The sequence below is a fragment of the Notolepis coatsorum genome, assembly GCF_963971535.1.
Source record: "Notolepis coatsorum genome assembly, chromosome: 17".
In the NCBI taxonomy this organism is placed as follows: Eukaryota; Metazoa; Chordata; class Actinopteri; order Aulopiformes; family Paralepididae; genus Notolepis; species Notolepis coatsorum.
Genome location: NC_140181.1, coordinates 5752797 through 5771348, shown reverse-complemented (window position 1 = coordinate 5771348; position 18552 = coordinate 5752797).

Sequence of the window (18552 nt, the reverse complement as noted above, 5' to 3'; positions counted from 1 at the left end):
GTTTTTTTTAGGAAAAATGGCAGCAAACCTAAGAAGGTTGAACAGAGCATTGACATAGGATTTATCTATCAGATACCAGCACGGATTGCTTTTATATTACACAGTCATACTGGACTCTGCCAAATAGCAGAGCCTCTCCAAAAATACTCTGAACTCATAAGTGTTCCTCTCCACGGAAGTCTTTAGTAAAAGGCGAAAGGCTTATACGTATTGAAGAGAAACCAGAGTCAATACACCCCCCACTCCCTACGAGGCCTTGAGCATCCTCAGCTGCCTCTGGCAAATGCCAAACGGTGCATTGCCCATCAACCATCGACTGTCTGTCTTCCAAGTTGACTCACGAGTGGCCCCACCCACTGACCAATCAGCTCAATCGTCACAAGCACAGGCTCTACATTATATACATAATCCAAAGGCTTGTATTTGTTGTTGTTGGTTTTTTTTAGGAAAAATGGCAGCAAACCTAAGAAGGTTGAACAGAGCATTGACATAGGATTTATCTATCAGATACCAGCACGGATTGCTTTTATATTACACAGTCATACTGGACTCTGCCAAGTAGCAGAGCCTCTCCAAAAATACTCTGAACTCATAAGTGTTCCTCTCCACGGAAGTCTTTAGTAAAAGGCGAAAGGCTTATACGTATTGAAGAGAAACCAGAGTCAATACTTCCCCCACTCCCTACGAGGCCTTGAGCATCCTCAGCTGCCTCTGGCAACAGCCAAACGGTGCATTGCCCATCAACCATCGACTGTCTGTCTTCCAAGTTGACTCACGATTGGCCCCACCCACTGACCAATCAGCTCAATCGTCACAAGCACAGGCTCTACATTATATACATAATCCAAAGGCTTGTATTTGTTGTTGTTGTTGGTTTTTTTTAGGAAAAATGGCAGCAAACCTAAGAAGGTTGAACAGAGCATTGCCATAGGATTTATCTATCAGATACCAGCCCGGATTGCTTTTATATTACACAGTCATACTGGACTCTGCCAAATAGCAGAGCCTCTCCAAAAATACTCTGAACTCATAAGTGTTCCTCTCCACGGAAGTCTTTAGTAAAAGGCGAAAGGCTTATACGTATTGAAGAGAAACCAGAGTCAATACAGCCCCCACTCCCTACGAGGCCTTGAGCATCCTCAGCTGCCTCTGGCAACAGCCAAACGGTGCATTGCCCATCAACCATCGACTGTCTGTCTTCCAAGTTGACTCACGAGTGACCCCACCCACTGACCAATCAGCTTAATCATCACAAGCACAGGCTCTACATTATATACATAATCCAAAGGCTTGTATTTTTTGTGGTTGTTGTTGGTTTTTTTTAGGAAAAATGGCAGCAAACCTAAGCATGTTGAACAGAGCGTTGACATATGATTTATCTATCAGATTCCAGCCCGGATTGCTTTTATGTTAGACAGTCATACTGGGCTCCGCCAAATAGCAGAGCCTCTCCAAAAATACTCTGAACTCATAAGTGTTCCTCTCCACGGAAGTCTTTAGTAAAAGGCGAAAGGCTTATATGTATTGAAGAGAAACCAGAGTCAATACAGCCCCCACTCCCTACGAGGCCTTGAGCATCCTCAGCTGCCTCTGGCAACAGCCAAACGGTGCATTGCCCATCAACCATCGACTGTCTGTCTTCCAAGTTGACTCACGAGTGGCCCCACCCACTGACCAATCAGCTCAATCGTCACAAGCACAGGCTCTACATTATATACATAATCCAAAGGCTTGTATTTGTTGTTGTTGTTGGTTTTTTTTAGGAAAAATGGCAGCAAACCTAAGAAGGTTGAACAGAGCATTGACATAGGATTTATCTATCAGATACCAGCCCGGATTGCTTTTATGTTAAGACAGTCATACTGGGCTCCGCCAAATAGCAGAGCCTCTCCAAAAATACTCTGAACTCATAAGTGTTCCTCTCCACGGAAGTCTTTAGTAAAAGGCGAAAGGCTTATACGTATTGAAGAGAAACCAGAGTCAATACAGCCCCCACTCCCTACGAGGCCTTGAGCATCCTCAGCTGCCTCTGGCAAATGCCAAACGGTGCATTGCCCATCAACCATCGACTGTCTGTCTTCCAAGTTGACTCACGAGTGGCCCCACCCACTGACCAATCAGCTCAATCGTCACAAGCACAGGCTCTACATTATATACATAATCCAAAGGCTTGTATTTGTTGTTGTTGTTGGTTTTCTTTAGGAAAAATGGCAGCAAACCTAAGAAGGTTGAACAGAGCATTGACATAGGATTTATCTATCAGATACCAGCACGGATTGCTTTTATATTACACAGTCATACTGGACTCTGCCAAATAGCAGAGCCTCTCCAAAAATACTCTGAACTCATAAGTGTTCCTCTCCACGGAAGTCTTTAGTAAAAGGCGAAAGGCTTATACGTATTGAAGAGAAACCAGAGTCAATACACCCCCCACTCCCTACGAGGCCTTGAGCATCCTCAGCTGCCTCTGGCAAATGCCAAACGGTGCATTGCCCATCAACCATCGACTGTCTGTCTTCCAAGTTGACTCACGAGTGGCCCCACCCACTGACCAATCAGCTCAATCGTCACAAGCACAGGCTCTACATTATATACATAATCCAAAGGCTTGTATTTGTTGTTGTTGTTGTTGGTTTTTTTTAGGAAAAATGGCAGCAAACCTAAGAAGGTTGAACAGAGCATTGACATAGGATTTATCTATCAGATACCAGCACGGATTGCTTTTATATTACACAGTCATACTGGACTCTGCCAAGTAGCAGAGCCTCTCCAAAAATACTCTGAACTCATAAGTGCTCCTCTCCACGGAAGTCTTTAGTAAAAGGCGAAAGGCTTATACGTATAGAAGAGAAACCAGAGTCAATACTTCCCCCACTCCCTACGAGGCCTTGAGCATCCTCAGCTGCCTCTGGCAACAGCCAAACGGTGCATTGCCCATCAACCATCGACTGTCTGTCTTCCAAGTTGACTCACGAGTGGCCCCACCCACTGACCAATCAGCTCAATCGTCACAAGCACAGGCTCTACATTATATACATAATCCAAAGGCTTGTATTTGTTGTTGTTGTTGGGTTTTTTTAGGAAAAATGGCAGCAAACCTAAGAAGGTTGAACAGAGCATTGCCATAGGATTTATCTATCAGATACCAGCCCGGATTGCTTTTATATTACACAGTCATACTGGACTCTGCCAAATAGCAGAGCCTCTCCAAAAATACTCTGAACTCATAAGTGTTCCTCTCCACGGAAGTCTTTAGTAAAAGGCGAAAGGCTTATACGTATTGAAGAGAAACCAGAGTCAATACACCCCCCACTCCCTACGAGGCCTTGAGCATCCTCAGCTGCCTCTGGCAAATGCCAAACGGTGCATTGCCCATCAACCATCGACTGTCTGTCTTCCAAGTTGACTCACGAGTGGCCCCACCCACTGACCAATCAGCTCAATCGTCACAAGCACAGGCTCTACATTATATACATAATCCAAAGGCTTGTATTTGTTGTTGTTGTTGTTGGTTTTTTTTAGGAAAAATGGCAGCAAACCTAAGAAGGTTGAACAGAGCATTGACATAGGATTTATCTATCAGATACCAGCACGGATTGCTTTTATATTACACAGTCATACTGGACTCTGCCAAGTAGCAGAGCCTCTCCAAAAATACTCTGAACTCATAAGTGTTCCTCTCCACGGAAGTCTTTAGTAAAAGGCGAAAGGCTTATACGTATAGAAGAGAAACCAGAGTCAATACTTCCCCCACTCCCTACGAGGCCTTGAGCATCCTCAGCTGCCTCTGGCAACAGCCAAACGGTGCATTGCCCATCAACCATCGACTGTCTGTCTTCCAAGTTGACTCACGAGTGGCCCCACCCACTGACCAATCAGCTCAATCGTCACAAGCACAGGCTCTACATTATATACATAATCCAAAGGCTTGTATTTGTTGTTGTTGTTGGGTTTTTTTAGGAAAAATGGCAGCAAACCTAAGAAGGTTGAACAGAGCATTGCCATAGGATTTATCTATCAGATACCAGCCCGGATTGCTTTTATATTACACAGTCATACTGGACTCTGCCAAATAGCAGAGCCTCTCCAAAAATACTCTGAACTCATAAGTGTTCCTCTCCACGGAAGTCTTTAGTAAAAGGCGAAAGGCTTATACGTATTGAAGAGAAACCAGAGTCAATACAGCCCCCACTCCCTACGAGGCCTTGAGCATCCTCAGCTGCCTCTGGCAACAGCCAAACGGTGCATTGCCCATCAACCATTGACTGTCTGTCTTCCAAGTTGACTCACGAGTGGCCCCACCCACTGACCAATCAGCTCAATCGTCACAAGCACAGGCTCTACATTATATACATAATCCAAAGGCTTGTATTTGTTGTTGTTGTTGGTTTTTTTTAGGAAAAATGGCAGCAAACCTAAGAAGGTTGAACAGAGCATTGCCATAGGATTTATCTATCAGATACCAGCCCGGATTGCTTTTATATTACACAGTCATACTGGACTCTGCCAAATAGCAGAGCCTCTCCAAAAATACTCTGAACTCATAAGTGTTCCTCTCCACGGAAGTCTTTAGTAAAAGGCGAAAGGATTATACGTATTGAAGAGAAACCAGAGTCAATACAGCCCCCACTCCCTACGAGGCCTTGAGCATCCTCAGCTGCCTCTGGCAACAGCCAAACGGTGCATTGCCCATCAACAATCGACTGTCTGTCTTCCAAGTTGACTCACAAGTGGCCCCACCCACTGACCAATCAGCTTAATCATCACAAGCACAGGCTCTACATTATATACATAATCCAAAGGCTTGTATTTTTTGTGGTTGTTGTTGGTTTTTTTTAGGAAAAATGGCAGCAAACCTAAGCATGTTGAACAGAGCGTTGACATATGATTTATCTATCAGATTCCAGCCCGGATTGCTTTTATGTTAGACAGTCATACTGGGCTCCGCCAAATAGCAGAGCCTCTCCAAAAATACTCTGAACTCATAAGTGTTCCTCTCCACGGAAGTCTTTAGTAAAAGGCGAAAGGCTTATATGTATTGAAGAGAAACCAGAGTCAATACAGCCCACACTCCCTACGAGGCCTTGAGCATCCTCAGCTGCCTCTGGCAACAGCCAAACGGTGCATTGCCCATCAACCATCGACTGTCTGTCTTCCAAGTTGACTCACGAGTGGCCCCACCCACTGACCAATCAGCTCAATCGTCACAAGCACAGGCTCTACATTATATACATAATCCAAAGGCTTGTATTTGTTGTTGTTGTTGTTTTTTTTTAGGAAAAATGGCAGCAAACCTAAGAAGGTTGAACAGAGCATTGACATAGGATTTATCTATCAAATACCAGCCCGGATTGCTTTTATGTTAAGACAGTCATACTGGGCTCCGCCAAATAGCAGAGCCTCTCCAAAAATACTCTGAACTCATAAGTGTTCCTCTCCACGGAAGTCTTTAGTAAAAGGCGAAAGGCTTATACGTATTGAAGAGAAACCAGAGTCAATACAGCCCCCACTCCCTACGAGGCCTTGAGCATCCTCAGCTGCCTCTGGCAAATGCCAAACGGTGCATTGCCCATCAACCATCGACTGTCTGTCTTCCAAGTTGACTCACGAGTGGCCCCACCCACTGACCAATCAGCTCAATCGTCACAAGCACAGGCTCTACATTATATACATAATCCAAAGGCTTGTATTTGTTGTTGTTGTTGGTTTTCTTTAGGAAAAATGGCAGCAAACCTAAGAAGGTTGAACAGAGCATTGACATAGGATTTATCTATCAGATACCAGCACGGATTGCTTTTATATTACACAGTCATACTGGACTCTGCCAAATAGCAGAGCCTCTCCAAAAATACTCTGAACTCATAAGTGTTCCTCTCCACGGAAGTCTTTAGTAAAAGGCGAAAGGCTTATACGTATTGAAGAGAAACCAGAGTCAATACACCCCCCACTCCCTACGAGGCCTTGAGCATCCTCAGCTGCCTCTGGCAAATGCCAAACGGTGCATTGCCCATCAACCATCGACTGTCTGTCTTCCAAGTTGACTCACGATTGGCCCAACCCACTGACCAATCAGCTCAATCGTCACAAGCACAGGCTCTACATTATATACATAATCCAAAGGCTTGTATTTGTTGTTGTTGTTGTTGTTGGTTTTTTTTAGGAAAAATGGCAGCAAACCTAAGAAGGTTGAACAGAGCATTGACATAGGATTTATCTATCAGATACCAGCACGGATTGCTTTTATATTACACAGTCATACTGGACTCTGCCAAGTAGCAGAGCCTCTCCAAAAATACTCTGAACTCATAAGTGTTCCTCTCCACGGAAGTCTTTAGTAAAAGGCGAAAGGCTTATACGTATTGAAGAGAAACCAGAGTCAATACAGCCCCCACTCACTACGAGGCCTTGAGCATCCTCAGCTGCCTCTGGCAACAGCCAAACGGTGCATTGCCCATCAACCATCGACTGTCTGTCTTCCAAGTTGACTCACGAGTGACCCCACCCACTGACCAATCAGCTTAATCATCACAAGCACAGGCTCTACATTATATACATAATCCAAAGGCTTGTATTTTTTGTGGTTGTTGTTGGTTTTTTTTAGGAAAAATGGCAGCAAACCTAAGCATGTTGAACAGAGCGTTGACATATGATTTATCTATCAGATTCCAGCCCGGATTGCTTTTATGTTAGACAGTCATACTGGGCTCCACCAAATAGCAGAGCCTCTCCAAAAATACTCTGAACTCATAAGTGTTCCTCTCCACGGAAGTCTTTAGTAAAAGGCGAAAGGCTTATATGTATTGAAGAGAAACCAGAGTCAATACAGCCCCCACTCCCTACGAGGCCTTGAGCATCCTCAGCTGCCTCTGGCAACAGCCAAACGGTGCATTGCCCATCAACCATCGACTGTCTGTCTTCCAAGTTGACTCACGAGTGGCCCCACCCACTGACCAATCAGCTCAATCGTCACAAGCACAGGCTCTACATTATATACATAATCCAAAGGCTTGTATTTGTTGTTGTTGTTGGTTTTTTTTAGGAAAAATGGCAGCAAACTTAAGAAGGTTGAACAGAGCATTGACATAGGATTTATCTATCAGATACCAGCCCGGATTGCTTTTATGTTAAGACAGTCATACTGGGCTCCGCCAAATAGCAGAGCCTCTCCAAAAATACTCTGAACTCATAAGTGTTCCTCTCCACGGAAGTCTTTAGTAAAAGGCGAAAGGCTTATACGTATTGAAGAGAAACCAGAGTCAATACAGCCCCCACTCCCTACGAGGCCTTGAGCATCCTCAGCTGCCTCTGGCAAATGCCAAACGGTGCATTGCCCATCAACCATCGACTGTCTGTCTTCCAAGTTGACTCACGAGTGGCCCCACCCACTGACCAATCAGCTCAATCTTCACAAGCACAGGCTCTACATTATATACATAATCCAAAGGCTTGTATTTGTTGTTGTTGTTGGTTTTCTTTAGGAAAAATGGCAGCAAACCTAAGAAGGTTGAACAGAGCATTGACATAGGATTTATCTATCAGATACCAGCACGGATTGCTTTTATATTACACAGTCATACTGGACTCTGCCAAATAGCAGAGCCTCTCCAAAAATACTCTGAACTCATAAGTGTTCCTCTCCACGGAAGTCTTTAGTAAAAGGCGAAAGGCTTATACGTATTGAAGAGAAACCAGAGTCAATACACCCCCCACTCCCTACGAGGCCTTGAGCATCCTCAGCTGCCTCTGGCAAATGCCAAACGGTGCATTGCCCATCAACCATCGACTGTCTGTCTTCCAAGTTGACTCACGATTGGCCCCACCCACTGACCAATCAGCTCAATCGTCACAAGCACAGGCTCTACATTATATACATAATCCAAAGGCTTGTATTTGTTGTTGTTGTTGTTGGTTTTTTTTAGGAAAAATGGCAGCAAACCTAAGAAGGTTGAACAGAGCATTGACATAGGATTTATCTATCAGATACCAGCACGGATTGCTTTTATATTACACAGTCATACTGGACTCTGCCAAGTAGCAGAGCCTCTCCAAAAATACTCTGAACTCATAAGTGTTCCTCTCCACGGAAGTCTTTAGTAAAAGGCGAAAGGCTTATACGTATTGAAGAGAAACCAGAGTCAATACTTCCCCCACTCCCTACGAGGCCTTGAGCATCCTCAGCTGCCTCTGGCAACAGCCAAACGGTGCATTGCCCATCAACCATCGACTGTCTGTCTTCCAAGTTGACTCACGAGTGGCCCCACCCACTGACCAATCAGCTCAATCGTCACAAGCACAGGCTCTACATTATATACATAATCCAAAGGCTTGTATTTGTTGTTGTTGTTGGTTTTTTTTAGGAAAAATGGCAGCAAACCTAAGAAGGTTGAACAGAGCATTGCCATAGGATTTATCTATCAGATACCAGCCCGGATTGCTTTTATATTACACAGTCATACTGGACTCTGCCAAATAGCAGAGCCTCTCCAAAAATACTCTGAACTCATAAGTGTTCCTCTCCACGGAAGTCTTTAGTAAAAGGCGAAAGGCTTATACGTATTGAAGAGAAACCAGAGTCAATACAGCCCCCACTCCCTACGAGGCCTTGAGCATCCTCAGCTGCCTCTGGCAACAGCCAAACGGTGCATTGCCCATCAACCATTGACTGTCTGTCTTCCAAGTTGACTCACGAGTGGCCCCACCCACTGACCAATCAGCTCAATCGTCACAAGCACAGGCTCTACATTATATACATAATCCAAAGGCTTGTATTTGTTGTTGTTGTTGGTTTTTTTTAGGAAAAATGGCAGCAAACCTAAGAAGGTTGAACAGAGCATTGCCATAGGATTTATCTATCAGATACCAGCCCGGATTGCTTTTATATTACACAGTCATACTGGACTCTGCCAAATAGCAGAGCCTCTCCAAAAATACTCTGAACTCATAAGTGTTCCTCTCCACGGAAGTCTTTAGTAAAAGGCGAAAGGATTATACGTATTGAAGAGAAACCAGAGTCAATACAGCCCCCACTCCCTACGAGGCCTTGAGCATCCTCAGCTGCCTCTGGCAACAGCCAAACGGTGCATTGCCCATCAACAATCGACTGTCTGTCTTCCAAGTTGACTCACGAGTGGCCCCACCCACTGACCAATCAGCTTAATCATCACAAGCACAGGCTCTACATTATATACATAATCCAAAGGCTTGTATTTTTTGTGGTTGTTGTTGGTTTTTTTTAGGAAAAATGGCAGCAAACCTAAGCATGTTGAACAGAGCGTTGACATATGATTTATCTATCAGATTCCAGCCCGGATTGCTTTTATGTTAGACAGTCATACTGGGCTCCGCCAAATAGCAGAGCCTCTCCAAAAATACTCTGAACTCATAAGTGTTCCTCTCCACGGAAGTCTTTAGTAAAAGGCGAAAGGCTTATATGTATTGAAGAGAAACCAGAGTCAATACAGCCCACACTCCCTACGAGGCCTTGAGCATCCTCAGCTGCCTCTGGCAACAGCCAAACGGTGCATTGCCCATCAACCATCGACTGTCTGTCTTCCAAGTTGACTCACGAGTGGCCCCACCCACTGACCAATCAGCTCAATCGTCACAAGCACAGGCTCTACATTATATACATAATCCAAAGGCTTGTATTTGTTGTTGTTGTTGGTTTTTTTTAGGAAAAATGGCAGCAAACCTAAGAAGGTTGAACAGAGCATTGACATAGGATTTATCTATCAGATACCAGCCCGGATTGCTTTTATGTTAAGACAGTCATACTGGGCTCCGCCAAATAGCAGAGCCTCTCCAAAAATACTCTGAACTCATAAGTGTTCCTCTCCACGGAAGTCTTTAGTAAAAGGCGAAAGGCTTATACGTATTGAAGAGAAACCAGAGTCAATACAGCCCCCACTCCCTACGAGGCCTTGAGCATCCTCAGCTGCCTCTGGCAAATGCCAAACGGTGCATTGCCCATCAACCATCGACTGTCTGTCTTCCAAGTTGACTCACGATTGGCCCCACCCACTGACCAATCAGCTCAATCGTCACAAGCACAGGCTCTACATTATATACATAATCCAAAGGCTTGTATTTGTTGTTGTTGTTGTTGGTTTTTTTTAGGAAAAATGGCAGCAAACCTAAGAAGGTTGAACAGAGCATTGACATAGGATTTATCTATCAGATACCAGCACGGATTGCTTTTATATTACACAGTCATACTGGACTCTGCCAAGTAGCAGAGCCTCTCCAAAATACTCTGAACTCATAAGTGTTCCTCTCCACGGAAGTCTTTAGTAAAAGGCGAAAGGCTTATACGTATTGAAGAGAAACCAGAGTCAATACTTCCCCCACTCCCTACGAGGCCTTGAGCATCCTCAGCTGCCTCTGGCAACAGCCAAACGGTGCATTGCCCATCAACCATCGACTGTCTGTCTTCCAAGTTGACTCACGAGTGGCCCCACCCACTGACCAATCAGCTCAATCGTCACAAGCACAGGCTCTACATTATATACATAATCCAAAGGCTTGTATTTGTTGTTGTTGTTGGTTTTTTTTAGGAAAAATGGCAGCAAACCTAAGAAGGTTGAACAGAGCATTGCCATAGGATTTATCTATCAGATACCAGCCCGGATTGCTTTTATATTACACAGTCATACTGGACTCTGCCAAATAGCAGAGCCTCTCCAAAAATACTCTGAACTCATAAGTGTTCCTCTCCACGGAAGTCTTTAGTAAAAGGCGAAAGGCTTATACGTATTGAAGAGAAACCAGAGTCAATACAGCCCCCACTCCCTACGAGGCCTTGAGCATCCTCAGCTGCCTCTGGCAACAGCCAAACGGTGCATTGCCCATCAACCATTGACTGTCTGTCTTCCAAGTTGACTCACGAGTGGCCCCACCCACTGACCAATCAGCTCAATCGTCACAAGCACAGGCTCTACATTATATACATAATCCAAAGGCTTGTATTTGTTGTTGTTGTTGGTTTTTTTTAGGAAAAATGGCAGCAAACCTAAGAAGGTTGAACAGAGCATTGCCATAGGATTTATCTATCAGATACCAGCCCGGATTGCTTTTATATTACACAGTCATACTGGACTCTGCCAAATAGCAGAGCCTCTCCAAAAATACTCTGAACTCATAAGTGTTCCTCTCCACGGAAGTCTTTAGTAAAAGGCGAAAGGATTATACGTATTGAAGAGAAACCAGAGTCAATACAGCCCCCACTCCCTACGAGGCCTTGAGCATCCTCAGCTGCCTCTGGCAACAGCCAAACGGTGCATTGCCCATCAACAATCGACTGTCTGTCTTCCAAGTTGACTCACGAGTGGCCCCACCCACTGACCAATCAGCTTAATCATCACAAGCACAGGCTCTACATTATATACATAATCCAAAGGCTTGTATTTTTTGTGGTTGTTGTTGGTTTTTTTTAGGAAAAATGGCAGCAAACCTAAGCATGTTGAACAGAGCGTTGACATATGATTTATCTATCAGATTCCAGCCCGGATTGCTTTTATGTTAGACAGTCATACTGGGCTCCGCCAAATAGCAGAGCCTCTCCAAAAATACTCTGAACTCATAAGTGTTCCTCTCCACGGAAGTCTTTAGTAAAAGGCGAAAGGCTTATATGTATTGAAGAGAAACCAGAGTCAATACAGCCCACACTCCCTACGAGGCCTTGAGCATCCTCAGCTGCCTCTGGCAACAGCCAAACGGTGCATTGCCCATCAACCATCGACTGTCTGTCTTCCAAGTTGACTCACGAGTGGCCCCACCCACTGACCAATCAGCTCAATCGTCACAAGCACAGGCTCTACATTATATACATAATCCAAAGGCTTGTATTTGTTGTTGTTGTTGGTTTTTTTTAGGAAAAATGGCAGCAAACCTAAGAAGGTTGAACAGAGCATTGACATAGGATTTATCTATCAGATACCAGCCCGGATTGCTTTTATGTTAAGACAGTCATACTGGGCTCCGCCAAATAGCAGAGCCTCTCCAAAAATACTCTGAACTCATAAGTGTTCCTCTCCACGGAAGTCTTTAGTAAAAGGCAAAAGGCTTATACGTATTGAAGAGAAACCAGAGTCAATACAGCCCCCACTCCCTACGAGGCCTTGAGCATCCTCAGCTGCCTCTGGCAAATGCCAAACGGTGCATTGCCCATCAACCATCGACTGTCTGTCTTCCAAGTTGACTCACGAGTGGCCCCACCCACTGACCAATCAGCTCAATCGTCACAAGCACAGGCTCTACATTATATACATAATCCAAAGGCTTGTATTTGTTGTTGTTGTTGGTTTTCTTTAGGTAAAATGGCAGCAAACCTAAGAAGGTTGAACAGAGCATTGACATAGGATTTATCTATCAGATACCAGCACGGATTGCTTTTATATTACACAGTCATACTGGACTCTGCCAAATAGCAGAGCCTCTCCAAAAATACTCTGAAGTCATAAGTGTTCCTCTCCACGGAAGTCTTTAGTAAAAGGCGAAAGGCTTATATGTATTGAAGAGAAACCAGAGTCAATACAGCCCCCACTCCCTACGAGGCCTTGAGCATCCTCAGCTGCCTCTGGCAACAGCCAAACGGTGCATTGCCCATCAACCATCGACTGTCTGTCTTCCAAGTTGACTCACGAGTGGCCCCACCCACTGACCAATCAGCTCAATCGTCACAAGCACAGGCTCTACATTATATACATAATCCAAAGGCTTGTATTTGTTGTTGTTGTTGTTTTTTTTTAGGAAAAATGGCAGCAAACCTAAGAAGGTTGAACAGAGCATTGACATAGGATTTATCTATCAAATACCAGCCCGGATTGCTTTTATGTTAAGACAGTCATACTGGGCTCCGCCAAATAGCAGAGCCTCTCCAAAAATACTCTGAACTCATAAGTGTTCCTCTCCACGGAAGTCTTTAGTAAAAGGCGAAAGGCTTATACGTATTGAAGAGAAACCAGAGTCAATACAGCCCCCACTCCCTACGAGGCCTTGAGCATCCTCAGCTGCCTCTGGCAAATGCCAAACGGTGCATTGCACATCAACCATCGACTGTCTGTCTTCCAAGTTGACTCACGAGTGGCCCCACCCACTGACCAATCAGCTCAATCGTCACAAGCACAGGCTCTACATTATATACATAATCCAAAGGCTTGTATTTGTTGTTGTTGTTGGTTTTCTTTAGGAAAAATGGCAGCAAACCTAAGAAGGTTGAACAGAGCATTGACATAGGATTTATCTATCAGATACCAGCACGGATTGCTTTTATATTACACAGTCATACTGGACTCTGCCAAATAGCAGAGCCTCTCCAAAAATACTCTGAACTCATAAGTGTTCCTCTCCACGGAAGTCTTTAGTAAAAGGCGAAAGGCTTATACGTATTGAAGAGAAACCAGAGTCAATACACCCCCCACTCCCTACGAGGCCTTGAGCATCCTCAGCTGCCTCTGGCAAATGCCAAACGGTGCATTGCCCATCAACCATCGACTGTCTGTCTTCCAAGTTGACTCACGATTGGCCCAACCCACTGACCAATCAGCTCAATCGTCACAAGCACAGGCTCTACATTATATACATAATCCAAAGGCTTGTATTTGTTGTTGTTGTTGTTGGTTTTTTTTAGGAAAAATGGCAGCAAACCTAAGAAGGTTGAACAGAGCATTGACATAGGATTTATCTATCAGATACCAGCACGGATTGCTTTTATATTACACAGTCATACTGGACTCTGCCAAGTAGCAGAGCCTCTCCAAAAATACTCTGAACTCATAAGTGTTCCTCTCCACGGAAGTCTTTAGTAAAAGGCGAAAGACTTATACGTATTGAAGAGAAACCAGAGTCAATACTTCCCCCACTCCCTACGAGGCCTTGAGCATCCTCAGCTGCCTCTGGCAACAGCCAAACGGTGCATTGCCCATCAACCATCGACTGTCTGTCTTCCAAGTTGACTCACGAGTGGCCCCACCCACTGACCAATCAGCTCAATCGTCACAAGCACAGGCTCTACATTATATACATAATCCAAAGGCTTGTATTTGTTGTTGTTGTTGGGTTTTTTAGGAAAAATGGCAGCAAACCTAAGAAGGTTGAACAGAGCATTGCCATAGGATTTATCTATCAGATACCAGCCCGGATTGCTTTTATATTACACAGTCATACTGGACTCTGCCAAATAGCAGAGCCTCTCCAAAAATACTCTGAACTCATAAGTGTTCCTCTCCACGGAAGTCTTTAGTAAAAGGCGAAAGGCTTATACGTATTGAAGAGAAACCAGAGTCAATACAGCCCCCACTCCCTACGAGGCCTTGAGCATCCTCAGCTGCCTCTGGCAACAGCCAAACGGTGCATTGCCCATCAACCATTGACTGTCTGTCTTCCAAGTTGACTCACGAGTGGCCCCACCCACTGACCAATCAGCTCAATCGTCACAAGCACAGGCTCTACATTATATACATAATCCAAAGGCTTGTATTTGTTGTTGTTGTTGGTTTTTTTTAGGAAAAATGGCAGCAAACCTAAGAAGGTTGAACAGAGCATTGACATAGGATTTATCTATCAGATACCAGCCCGGATTGCTTTTATATTACACAGTCATACTGGACTCTGCCAAATAGCAGAGCCTCTCCAAAAATACTCTGAACTCATAAGTGTTCCTCTCCACGGAAGTCTTTAGTAAAAGGCGAAAGGATTATACGTATTGAAGAGAAACCAGAGTCAATACAGCCCCCACTCCCTACGAGGCCTTGAGCATCCTCAGCTGCCTCTGGCAACAGCCAAACGGTGCATTGCCCATCAACAATCGACTGTCTGTCTTCCAAGTTGACTCACGAGTGGCCCCACCCACTGACCAATCAGCTTAATCATCACAAGCACAGGCTCTACATTATATACATAATCCAAAGGCTTGTATTTTTTGTGGTTGTTGTTGGTTTTTTTTAGGAAAAATGGCAGCAAACCTAAGCATGTTGAACAGAGCGTTGACATATGATTTATCTATCAGATTCCAACCCGGATTGCTTTTATGTTAGACAGTCATACTGGGCTCCGCCAAATAGCAGAGCCTCTCCAAAAATACTCTGAACTCATAAGTGTTCCTCTCCACGGAAGTCTTTAGTAAAAGGCGAAAGGCTTATATGTATTGAAGAGAAACCAGAGTCAATACAGCCCCCACTCCCTACGAGGCCTTGAGCGTCCTCAGCTGCCTCTGGCAACAGCCAAACGGTGCATTGCCCATCAACCATCGACTGTCTGTCTTCCAAGTTGACTCACGAGTGGCCCCACCCACTGACCAATCAGCTCAATCGTCACAAGCACAGGCTCTACATTATATACATAATCCAAAGGCTTGTATTTGTTGTTGTTGTTGGTTTTTTTTAGGAAAAATTGCAGCAAACCTAAGAAGGTTGAACAGAGCATTGACATAGGATTTATCTATCAGATACCAGCCCGGATTGCTTTTGTGTTAAGACAGTCATACTGGGCTCCGCCAAATAGCAGAGCCTCTCCAAAAATACTCTGAACTCATAAGTGTTCCTCTCCACGGAAGTCTTTAGTAAAAGGCGAAAGGCTTATATGTATTGAAGAGAAACCAGAGTCAATACAGCCCCCACTCCCTACGAGGCCTTGAGCGTCCTCAGCTGCCTCTGGCAACAGCCAAACGGTGCATTGCCCATCAACCATCGACTGTCTGTCTTCCAAGTTGACTCACGAGTGGCCCCACCCACTGACCAATCAGCTCAATCGTCACAAGCACAGGCTCTACATTATATACATAATCCAAAGGCTTGTATTTGTTGTTGTTGTTGGTTTTTTTTAGGAAAAATGGCAGCAAACCTAAGAAGGTTGAACAGAGCATTGACATAGGATTTATCTATCAGATACCAGCCCGGATTGCTTTTGTGTTAAGACAGTCATACTGGGCTCCGCCAAATAGCAGAGCCTCTCCAAAAATACTCTGAACTCATAAGTGTTCCTCTCCACGGAAGTCTTTAGTAAAAGGCGAAAGGCTTATACGTATTGAAGAGAAACCAGAGTCAATACAGCCCCCACTCCCTACGAGGCCTTGAGCATCCTCAGCTGCCTCTGGCAAATGCCAAACGGTGCATTGCCCATCAACCATCGACTGTCTGTCTTCCAAGTTGACTCACGAGTGGCCCCACCCACTGACCAATCAGCTCAATCGTCACAAGCACAGGCTCTACATTATATACATAATCCAAAGGCTTGTATTTGTTGTTGTTGTTGGTTTTCTTTAGGAAAAATGGCAGCAAACCTAAGAAGGTTGAACAGAGCATTGACATAGGATTTATCTATCAGATACCAGCACGGATTGCTTTTATATTACACAGTCATACTGGACTCTGCCAAATAGCAGAGCCTCTCCAAAAATACTCTGAAGTCATAAGTGTTCCTCTCCACGGAAGTCTTTAGTAAAAGGCGAAAGGCTTATATGTATTGAAGAGAAACCAGAGTCAATACAGCCCCCACTCCCTACGAGGCCTTGAGCATCCTCAGCTGCCTCTGGCAACAGTCAAACGGTGCATTGCCCATCAACCATCGACTGTCTGTCTTCCAAGTTGACTCACGAGTGGCCCCACCCACTGACCAATCAGCTCAATCGTCACAAGCACAGGCTCTACATTATATACATAATCCAAAGGCTTGTATTTGTTGTTGTTGTTGGTTTTTTTTAGGAAAAATGGCAGCAAACCTAAGCATGTTGAACAGAGCGTTGACATATGATTTATCTATCAGATTCCAGCCCGGATTGCTTTTATGTTAGACAGTCATACTGGGCTCCGCCAAATAGCAGAGCCTCTCCAAAAATACTCTGAACTCATAAGTGTTCCTCTCCACGGAAGTCTTTAGTAAAAGGCGAAAGGCTTATACGTATTGAAGAGAAACCAGAGTGAATACAGCCCCTACTCCCTACAAGGCCTTGAGCATCCTCAGCTGCCTCTGGCAACAGCCAAACGGTGCATTGCCCATCAACAATCGACTGTCTGTCTTCCAAGTTGACTCACGAGTGGCCCCACCCACTGACCAATCAGCTTAATCATCACAAGCACAGGCTCTACATTATATACATAATCCAAAGGCTTGTATTTTTTGTGGTTGTTGTTGGGTTTTTTTAGGAAAAATGGCAGCAAACCTAAGCATGTTGAACAGAGCGTTGACATATGATTTATCTATCAGATTCCAGCCCGGATTGCTTTTATGTTAGACAGTCATACTGGGCTCCGCCAAATAGCAGAGCCTCTCCAAAAATACTCTGAACTCATAAGTGTTCCTCTCCAGGGAAGTCTTTAGTAAAAGGCGAAAGGCTTATACGTATTGAAGAGAAACCAGAGTCAATACAGCCCCTACTCCCTACGAGGCCTTGAGCATCCTCAGCTGCCTCTGGCAACAGCCAAACGGTGCATTGCCCATCAACCATCGACTGTCTGTCTTCCAAGTTGACTCACGAGTGGCCCCACCCACTGACCAATCAGCTCAATCGTCACAAGCACAGGCTCTACATTATATACATAATCCAAAGGCTTGTATTTGTTGTTGTTGTTGGTTTTTTTTAGGAAAAATGGCAGCAAACCTAAGAAGGTTGAACAGAGCATTGACATAGGTTTTATCTATCAGATACCAGCCCGGATTGCTTTTATATTACACAGTCATGCTGGACTCTGCCAAATAGCAGAGCCTCTCCAAAAATACTCTGAACTCATAAGTGTTCTTCTCCACGGAAGTCTTTAGTAAAAGGCGAAAGGATTATACGTATTGAAGAGAAACCAGAGTCAATACAGCCCCCACTCCCTACGAGGCCTTGAGCATCCTCAGCTGCCTCTGGCAACAGCCAAACGGTGCATTGCCCATCAACAATCGACTGTCTGTCTTCCAAGTTGACTCACGAGTGGCCCCACCCACTGACCAATCAGCTTAATCATCACAAGCACAGGCTCTACATTATATACATAATCCAAAGGCTTGTATTTTTTGTGGTTGTTGTTGGTTTTTTTTAGGAAAAATGGCAGCAAACCTAAGCATGTTGAACAGAGCGTTGACATATGATTTATCTATCAGATTCCAGCCCGGATTGCTTTTATGTTAGACAGTCATACTGGGCTCCGCCAAATAGCAGAGCCTCTCCAAAAATACTCTGAACTCATAAGTGTTCCTCTCCACGGAAGTCTATAGTAAAAGGCGAAAGGCTTATATGTATTGAAGAGAAACCAGAGTCAATACAGCCCCCACTCCCTACGAGGCCTTGAGCATCCTCAGCTGCCTCTGGCAACAGCCAAACGGTGCATTGCCCATCAACCATCGACTGTCTGTCTTCCAAGTTGACTCACGAGTGGCCCCACCCACTGACCAATCAGCTCAATCGTCACAAGCACAGGCTCTACATTATATACATAATCCAAAGGCTTGTATTTGTTGTTGTTGTTGGTTTTTTTTAGGAAAAATGGCAGCAAACCTAAGAAGGTTGAACAGAGCATTGACATAGGATTTATCTATCAGATACCAGCCCGGATTGCTTTTATGTTAAGACAGTCA